The 7,500-nt window shown below is 68.1% G+C and overlaps 1 non-coding gene across 1 annotated transcript; it reads right to left on the reverse strand.

The window, feature by feature from the left end:
• Nucleotides 1-5,442: 5,442 nt before the first annotated feature.
• Nucleotides 5,443-5,561, reverse strand: LOC135889590 (5S ribosomal RNA). The gene has a single exon (XR_010561935.1). It is a non-coding gene; the product is annotated as a 5S ribosomal RNA (ribosomal RNA).
• Between the last annotated feature and the right edge of the window lie 1,939 nt (nt 5,562-7,500).

Below are 7,500 nucleotides of genomic sequence, written 5' to 3' on the forward strand. Positions count from 1 at the left end.
TCCGAGGCTGGGAGCGGAGCACCGAGACTGGGGAGAGGGGAGCAGGAGCCCGGGAGGGGGTGGGGTGGGGGGCCTTCAGGACAACCGGTCAACCCCCGGGGAAGCGGCTGTAAAAATTTCAAAGTCCCCACCGGGACAACAGGTCAACCCCCGGGGAAGCGGCTGTAAAATTTTCTAAGTCCCCGCTCGGCCACCAGGTCAACCCACTGAATCTAATGGGTTGACCTGGTGGCCGGTTTGATTTCCGGCCACCAGGTCAACCCATTGGATTCAATGGGTTGACCTGGTGGCCGGTTTGCTGTGCGGCCCGGGTGTCACCCCACTCCGCGGGCCGCGCGGCAGTGGTCCTGAGGACCACAGAGGGGGGCTTAATAGTCGAGATGGAGCAGGTCCGGGGGAGGCTTAATAGTCGTCCCCCGGGCGCTCCGGAGGGGAAAGCTTAATAGTCGTCCCCCAGACAGGGTGGGTGGGGGGGAGGCTTAACAGTCTTCCCCCAGGCTGAGCGGGAGGCTTCGCAGTCGTCCCCCGGGCAGTCCGGGGGAAGGCTTAATAGTCGTCCCCCGGGCGCTCCGGGGGGGAAAGCTTAATAGTCGTCCCCCAGACAGTGTGGGTGGGTGGGGGGGGGGGAGGCTTAACAGTCTTCCCCCAGGCTGAGCGGGAGGCTTCGCAGTCGTCCCCCGGGCAGTCCGGGGGAGGCTTAATAGTCGTCCCCCGGGCGCTCCGGGGGGGAAAGCTTAACAGTCGTCCCCCAGACAGTGTGGGTGGGTGGGTGGGGGGGGAGGCTTAACAGTCTTCCCCCAGGCAAAGCGGGAGGCTTCGCAGTCATCCCCCGGGCAGTCCGGGGGAGGCTTAATAGTCGTCCCCCGGGCGCTCCGGAGGGGAAAGCTTAATAGTCGTCCCCCAGACAGGGTGGGTGGGGGGGAGGCTTAACAGTCTTCCCCCAGGCTGAGCGGGAGGCTTCGCAGTCGTCCGCCGGGCAGTCCGGGGGAAGGCTTAATAGTCGTCCCCCGGGCGCTCCGGCGGGGGGGAAGCTTAATAGTCGTCCCCAGGACAGTGTGGGTGGGTGGGTGGGGGGGAGGCTTAACAGTCTTCCCCCAGGCTGAGCGGGAGGCTTCGCAGTCGTCCCCCGGGCAGTCCGGGGGAAGGCTTAATAGTCGTGCCCCGGGCGCTCCGGGGGGGAAAGCTTAATAGTCGTCCCCCAGACAGTGTGGGTGGGTGGGTGGGGGGGAGGCTTAACAGTCTTCCCCCAGGCTGAGCGGGAGGCTTCGCAGTCGTCCCCCGGGCAGTCCGGGGGAAGGCTTAATAGTCGTGCCCCGGGCGCTCCGGGGGGGAAAGCTTAATAGTCGTCCCCCAGACAGTGTGGGTGGGTGGGTGGGGGGGAGGCTTAACAGTCTTCCCCCAGGCTGAGCGGGAGGCTTCGCAGTCGTCCCCCGGGCAGTCCGGGGGAGGCTTAATAGTCGTCCCCCGGGCGCTCCGGGGGGGAAAGCTTAACAGTCGTCCCCCCAGACAGGGTGGGTGGGTAGCTGGGGGGAGGCTTAACAGTCTTCCCCCAGGCTGAGCGGGAGGCTTCGCAGTCGTCCCCCGGGCAGTCCGGGGGAAGGCTTAATAGTCGTGTCCCGGGCGCTCCGGGGGGGAAAGCTTAATAGTCGTCCCCCAGACAGTGTGGGTGGGTGGATGGGGGGGGAGGCTTAACAGTCTTCCCCCAGGCAAAGCGGGAGGCTTCGCAGTCATCCCCCGGGCAGTCCGGGGGAGGCTTAATAGTCGTCCCCCGGGCGCTCCGGGGGGGAAAGCTTAACAGTCGTCCCCCCAGACAGGGTGGGTGGGTGGCTGGGGGGAGGCTTAACAGTCTTCCCCCAGGCTGAGCGGGAGGCTTCGCAGTCGTCCCCCGGGCAGTCCGGGGGAAGGCTTAATAGTCGTGTCCCGGGCGCTCCGGGGGGGAAAGCTTAATAGTCGTCCCCAGGACAGTGTGGGTGGGTGGGTGGGGGGGAGGCTTAACAGTCTTCCCCCAGGCTGAGCGGGAGGCTTCGCAGTCGTCCCCCGGGCAGTCCGGGGGAAGGCTTAATAGTCGTCCCCCGGGCGCTCCGGGGGGGAAAGCTTAATAGTCGTCCCCCAGACAGGGTGGGTGGGGGGGAGGCTTAACAGTCTTCCCCCAGGCTGAGCGGGAGGCTTCGCAGTCGTCCCCCGGGCAGTCCGGGGGAAGGCTTAATAGTCGTCCCCCGGGCGCTCCGGGGGGGGGGGAAGGCTTAATAGTCGTCCCCCAGACACTGTGCGGGGGGGGAGGCTTAGCGGTCTTCCCCTAGGCTGGGCGGGGAAGGGCTGGCGGGAGGCGTAGCAGTCTTCCCTCGGGCGGTCCGGTGGGGGAGGCTTAGCAGTCGTCTCCAGGGTGGTCCGGGGGTGGGGGGAGGCCTCAGAGTCGTCCCTCGGAGAGTCGGGTCGGCGGCGGCGGTGGGTGTCAGGCTTTACAGCCAGCCTCCGGAGGGTGAGCGTCCTCGGACGCGATGCAGCCGCCGCAGAGAGGCAGCCTCCGAGGCTGGGAGCGGAGCACCGAGACTGGGGAGAGGGGAGCAGGAGCCCGGGAGGGGGTGGGGTGGGGGGCCTTCAGGACAACCGGTCAACCCCCGGGGAAGCGGCTGTAAAAATTTCAAAGTCCCCACCGGGACAACAGGTCAACCCCCGGGGAAGCGGCTGTAAAATTTTCCAAGTCCCCGCTCGGCCACCAGGTCAACCCACTGAATCTAATGGGTTGACCTGGTGGCCGGTTTGATTTCCGGCCACCAGGTCAACCCATTGGATTCAATGGGTTGACCTGGTGGCCGGTTTGCTGTGCGGCCCGGGTGTCACCCCACTCCGCGGGCCGCGCGGCAGTGGTCCTGAGGACCACAGAGGGGGGCTTAATAGTCGAGATGGAGCAGGTCCGGGGGAGGCTTAATAGTCGTCCCCCGGGCAGTCCGGGGGAAGGCTTAATAGTCGTCCCCCGGGCGCTCCGGAGGGGAAAGCTTAATAGTCGTCCCCCAGACAGGGTGGGTGGGGGGGAGGCTTAACAGTCTTCCCCCAGGCTGAGCGGGAGGCTTCGCAGTCGTCCCCCGGGCAGTCCGGGGGAAGGCTTAATAGTCGTCCCCCGGGCGCTCCGGGGGGGAAAGCTTAATAGTCGTCCCCCAGACAGTGTGGGTGGGTGGGGGGGGGGGAGGCTTAACAGTCTTCCCCCAGGCTGAGCGGGAGGCTTCGCAGTCGTCCCCCGGGCAGTCCGGGGGAGGCTTAATAGTCGTCCCCCGGGCGCTCCGGGGGGGAAAGCTTAACAGTCGTCCCCCAGACAGTGTGGGTGGGTGGGTGGGGGGGGAGGCTTAACAGTCTTCCCCCAGGCAAAGCGGGAGGCTTCGCAGTCATCCCCCGGGCAGTCCGGGGGAGGCTTAATAGTCGTCCCCCGGGCGCTCCGGAGGGGAAAGCTTAATAGTCGTCCCCCAGACAGGGTGGGTGGGGGGGAGGCTTAACAGTCTTCCCCCAGGCTGAGCGGGAGGCTTCGCAGTCGTCCGCCGGGCAGTCCGGGGGAAGGCTTAATAGTCGTCCCCCGGGCGCTCCGGCGGGGGGGAAGCTTAATAGTCGTCCCCCAGACAGGGTGGGTGGGGGGGAGGCTTAACAGTCTTCCCCCAGGCTGGGCGGGGGGGAGGCTTAATAGTCATCCCCCAGACAGTGTGGGTGGGTGGGGCAGGGGGGGGAGAGGCTTAGCAGTCTTCCCCTAGACTGGCCGGGGGTGGGGGCTTAGCAGTCGTCTCCAGGGTGGTCCGGGGGTGGGGGGAGGCCTCAGAGTCGCCCCTCGGAGAATCGGGGCGGCGGCGGTGGTGGGTGTCAGGCTTTACAGCCAGCCTCCGGAGGGTGAGCGTCCTCGGACGCGATGCAGCCGCCGCAGAGAGGGAGCCTCCGAGGCTGGGAGCGGAGCACCGAGGCTGGGGAGAGGGGAGCAGGAGCCCGGGGGTGGGGGTGGGGGTGGGGGGCCTTCAGGACAACCGGTCAAGCCCCGGGAAGCGGCTGTAAAATTTTCAAAGTCCCCACCGGGACAACAGGTCACGCCCCGGGAAAAGGCTGGAAAATTTCCTAAGTCCCCGCTCGGCCACCAGGTCCACCCAGGTCTAGCAATGGGGTTGACCTGCCTGATGGCCGGTTAGTATCAACGTAGTCTCACACAGGAGGGCAGCTCTCAGGCCGGCCGGCTGCGGCTGACTCTGGGGCGGTGCCCGGTGCCCGGCAGCGAGGCGCGGGGGGGGTGGGGGGGTGAGGGGGGGGGGAGCGACACGGGGCTTACCGGCCCCGGGGCCGGGGGCGCCTCCTGCGGCTTTGGGGGCCGCGGGTCCTCCGTGGCATCCAGGCCAGGCCTCTCCTGCCTGGCCGCGGGGGGATTCGGGGGCGGTCCCGCGGGCCGGCGGCCGGGCGCAGGGGGGGGGCCCGAGCGAGTCCGCCCCGGGCCCGGGGTCTCCCCCTGCGGCTCAGGGGGGGCGTGGGTCCTCGGGGGAGGAAGCCCGGGGGGAGCTGCAGACCCGCCGTGGGGCCCTCCAGGCCAGGCCTCGCCTGGGTGGCCGCGGGGGGATTCGGGTCGGGCCCGCGGGCCGGCGGCCGGGCGCAGCGGGGCCGGGAGGGTCCGGGCCAGTCCGCCGCATGCCCGGGGTCTCCCCCAGCGGCTTCGGTGGCCGTGGGTCCCCGGTGGGGCAAGCGGCGGGGAGCCTGACACCCGCCGTGGGGCCCTCCAGGCCAGGCCTCGCCTGGGTGGCCGGGGGGGGATTCGGGGCGGTCCCGCGGGCCGGCGGCCGGGCGCAGGGGGGCCGGGAGGGGCCGGGCCAGTCCGCCCCATGCCCGGGGTCTCCCCCAGCGGCTTCGGTGGCCGTGGGTCCCCGGTGGGGCAAGCGGCGGGGAGCCTGACACCCGCCGTGGGGCCCTCCAGGCCAGGCCTCGCCTGGGTGGCCGCGGGGGGATTCGGGGCGGTCCCGCGGGCCGGCGGCCGGGCGCAGGGGGGCCGGGAGGGGCCGCGCCAGTCCGCCCCATGCCCGGGGTCTCCCCCCAGCGGCTTCGGTGGCCGTGGGTCCCCGGTGGGGCAAGCGGCGGGGAGCCTGACACCCGCCGTGGGGCCCTCCAGGCCAGGCCTCGCCTGGGTGGCCGCGGGGGGATTCGGGGCGGTCCCGCGGGCCGGCGGCCGGGCGCAGGGGGGCCGGGAGGGGCCGGGCCAGTCCGCCCCATGCCCGGGGTCTCCCCCAGCGGCTTCGGTGGCCGGGGGTCCTCCGCGGAGGAAGCCGGGTGGGTGTTGGGGGGAGCCGGACCCCAGGCGCCCCGACCCGTGACCTGCGGCCGCGACCTCCGACTCGGCAGGAGCGACGAGGGGCTTTCTGGCCCGCCCCCCCCCCCCTTCTCCTTCCTCCCCAGAAAAAGGAGAGAGAGCTGGCTCGGACCGGGAAAAGCTGCCTACGGCACCTGGGATTCCCAGGCGGTCACCCATCCAAGTACTAGCCAGGCCCGGGACGGTTTACCTTCCGAGATCGGACGGGATCGGGGGCGTTCGGTCCGGTATGGCCGTAGGCACCCGGCTCCGCGCCTCCTCGCCCGCTTTCCCCTGCCGGCGCCCGGGCCTGCCGCACGGCGAGCCCCGGTCGGACTGCCCCGTGCGGCAGGGCCCCCGTCTCTCGCGGGCCCGATCCTTTTTTTTCCTTTTCAAGCTCCGGGGCCCGGGCTGGCCCGTCAGAGCCCCTTCCCCTCCCCCCCCCCCTCCCTCCGGCGTCGGGAAAAATATTTTCCCGGACTTCCAGCGGGCCCGATCCTGTCAGCCGGGGGTGGGGGGGGGGGCAGTCCCTCGCTGCGGCCAGGGAGGGTGAGCCCGGGGCGGCTTGCCTGGCGGCCGGGTCCCGGCAGGCCCGATCCATTCCCCCCCTCCCCGTCCCCCGTCCCCCAGCGGTTCCAGCGGTTCCCCGCCCCGCCCCCGCGCCTGGTTCGCACCCTGTTCCTTCGGGCCGAGGAAGGCGTACCCCGGGGGGAACCGTCCGAGTCCCCTCCCGGGCACCAGGTCAACCCGTGGAATCGAACGGGGTTCACCTGGCTGGCCGGTATGCTTTCCGGCCACCGGGTCAACCCATAGGTTTTAACTGGTATACCTGGTGGCCGCTTTGCCAGGTCAACCCGGTTCTCCCTCCTTCCCTGGGCGCCCCCTCCTCGGAGGCGTCGGGTTAAACTTTTTCCAGACTTCCAGGGGCCCGATCCAGTCAGCCGGGAGGCAGTCCCTCGCTGCGGCCGGGGACGGTGAACCCAGGTCGGCCTGCCTGGCGGCCGGGTCCCTGTCTCTCGTGGGCCCGATCCTTCTTTTCCTTTTCGAGCAGGGGGGGCCCGGCCCGCCCCGGTAGCGCTCCTCGGAGGCGTCGGGCAATTCCCCCCCCCCCCCCCGCACCCCACCCAGACTTCCAGGGGCCCGATCCTGACGGCCGGGAGGCAGTCCCTCGCTGCGTCCGGGGACGGTGAGATGCTCGGCCACCAGGTCAACCCGGAGGAAGCGGGCTGAAATTTTTTTTTCCAAGTCCGAAAGATTGTCCAAGTCCCCGCTCGGCCACCAGGTCAACCCGGAGGAAGCGGGCTGACAATTTTTTCCAAGCCCGAAAAATTTTTCCAAGTCCGAAAGATTGTCCAAGTCCCCGCTCGGCCACCAGGTCAACCCGGAGGAAGCGGGCTGACAATTTTTTCCAAGCCCGAAAAATTTTTCCAAGTCCGAAAGATTGTCCAAGTCCCCGCTCGGCCACCAGGTCAACCCGGAGGAAGCGGGCTGACAATTTTTTCCAAGCCCGAAAAATTTTTCCAAGTCCGAAAGATTGTCCAAGTCCCCGCTCGGCCACCAGGTCAACCCGGAGGAAGCGGGCTGACAATTTTTTCCAAGCCCGAAAAATTTTTCCAAGTCCGAAAGATTGTCAAAGTCCCCGCTCGGCCACCAGGTCAACCCGGAGGAAGCGGGCTGACAATTTTTTTCCAAGCCCGAAAAATTTTTCCAAGTCCGAAAGATTGCCCAAGTCCCCGCTCGGCCACCAGGTCAACCCGGAGGAAGCGGGCTGACAATTTTTTCCAAGCCCGAAAAATTTTTCCAAGTCCGAAAGATTGTCAAAGTCCCCGCTCGGCCACCAGGTCAACCCGGAGGAAGCGGGCTGACATTTTTTTTTTTTTCCAAGCCCCGAAAATTTTTTCCAAGTCCGAAAAATTGTCCAAAGTCCCCGCTCGGCCACCAGGTCAACCCCATTGGAGCGAATGGGTTGACCTGATGGCCGGTCGTCTCGCGGATGTCCGGAAGGGGTCGCCACACGCCGCTTCGGCCGACCGAGAGAACCACGAGGTCGGACGCGATTCCAGGTTCGTACCACTGAAGGGGGGGGGTTTGGCTTTTTCGACCTGTCTTTTAAGAACTGTGTGCGGAGATTTCTGAGGACAGGTTTTTCAGAGCCTGTGAGAACCGGAGCTCAGCCTAGGGGATCAATCCGAGTATTGTTG

Source organism: Emys orbicularis, chromosome 15 (assembly GCF_028017835.1).
Source record: "Emys orbicularis isolate rEmyOrb1 chromosome 15, rEmyOrb1.hap1, whole genome shotgun sequence".
In the NCBI taxonomy this organism is placed as follows: Eukaryota; Metazoa; Chordata; order Testudines; family Emydidae; genus Emys; species Emys orbicularis.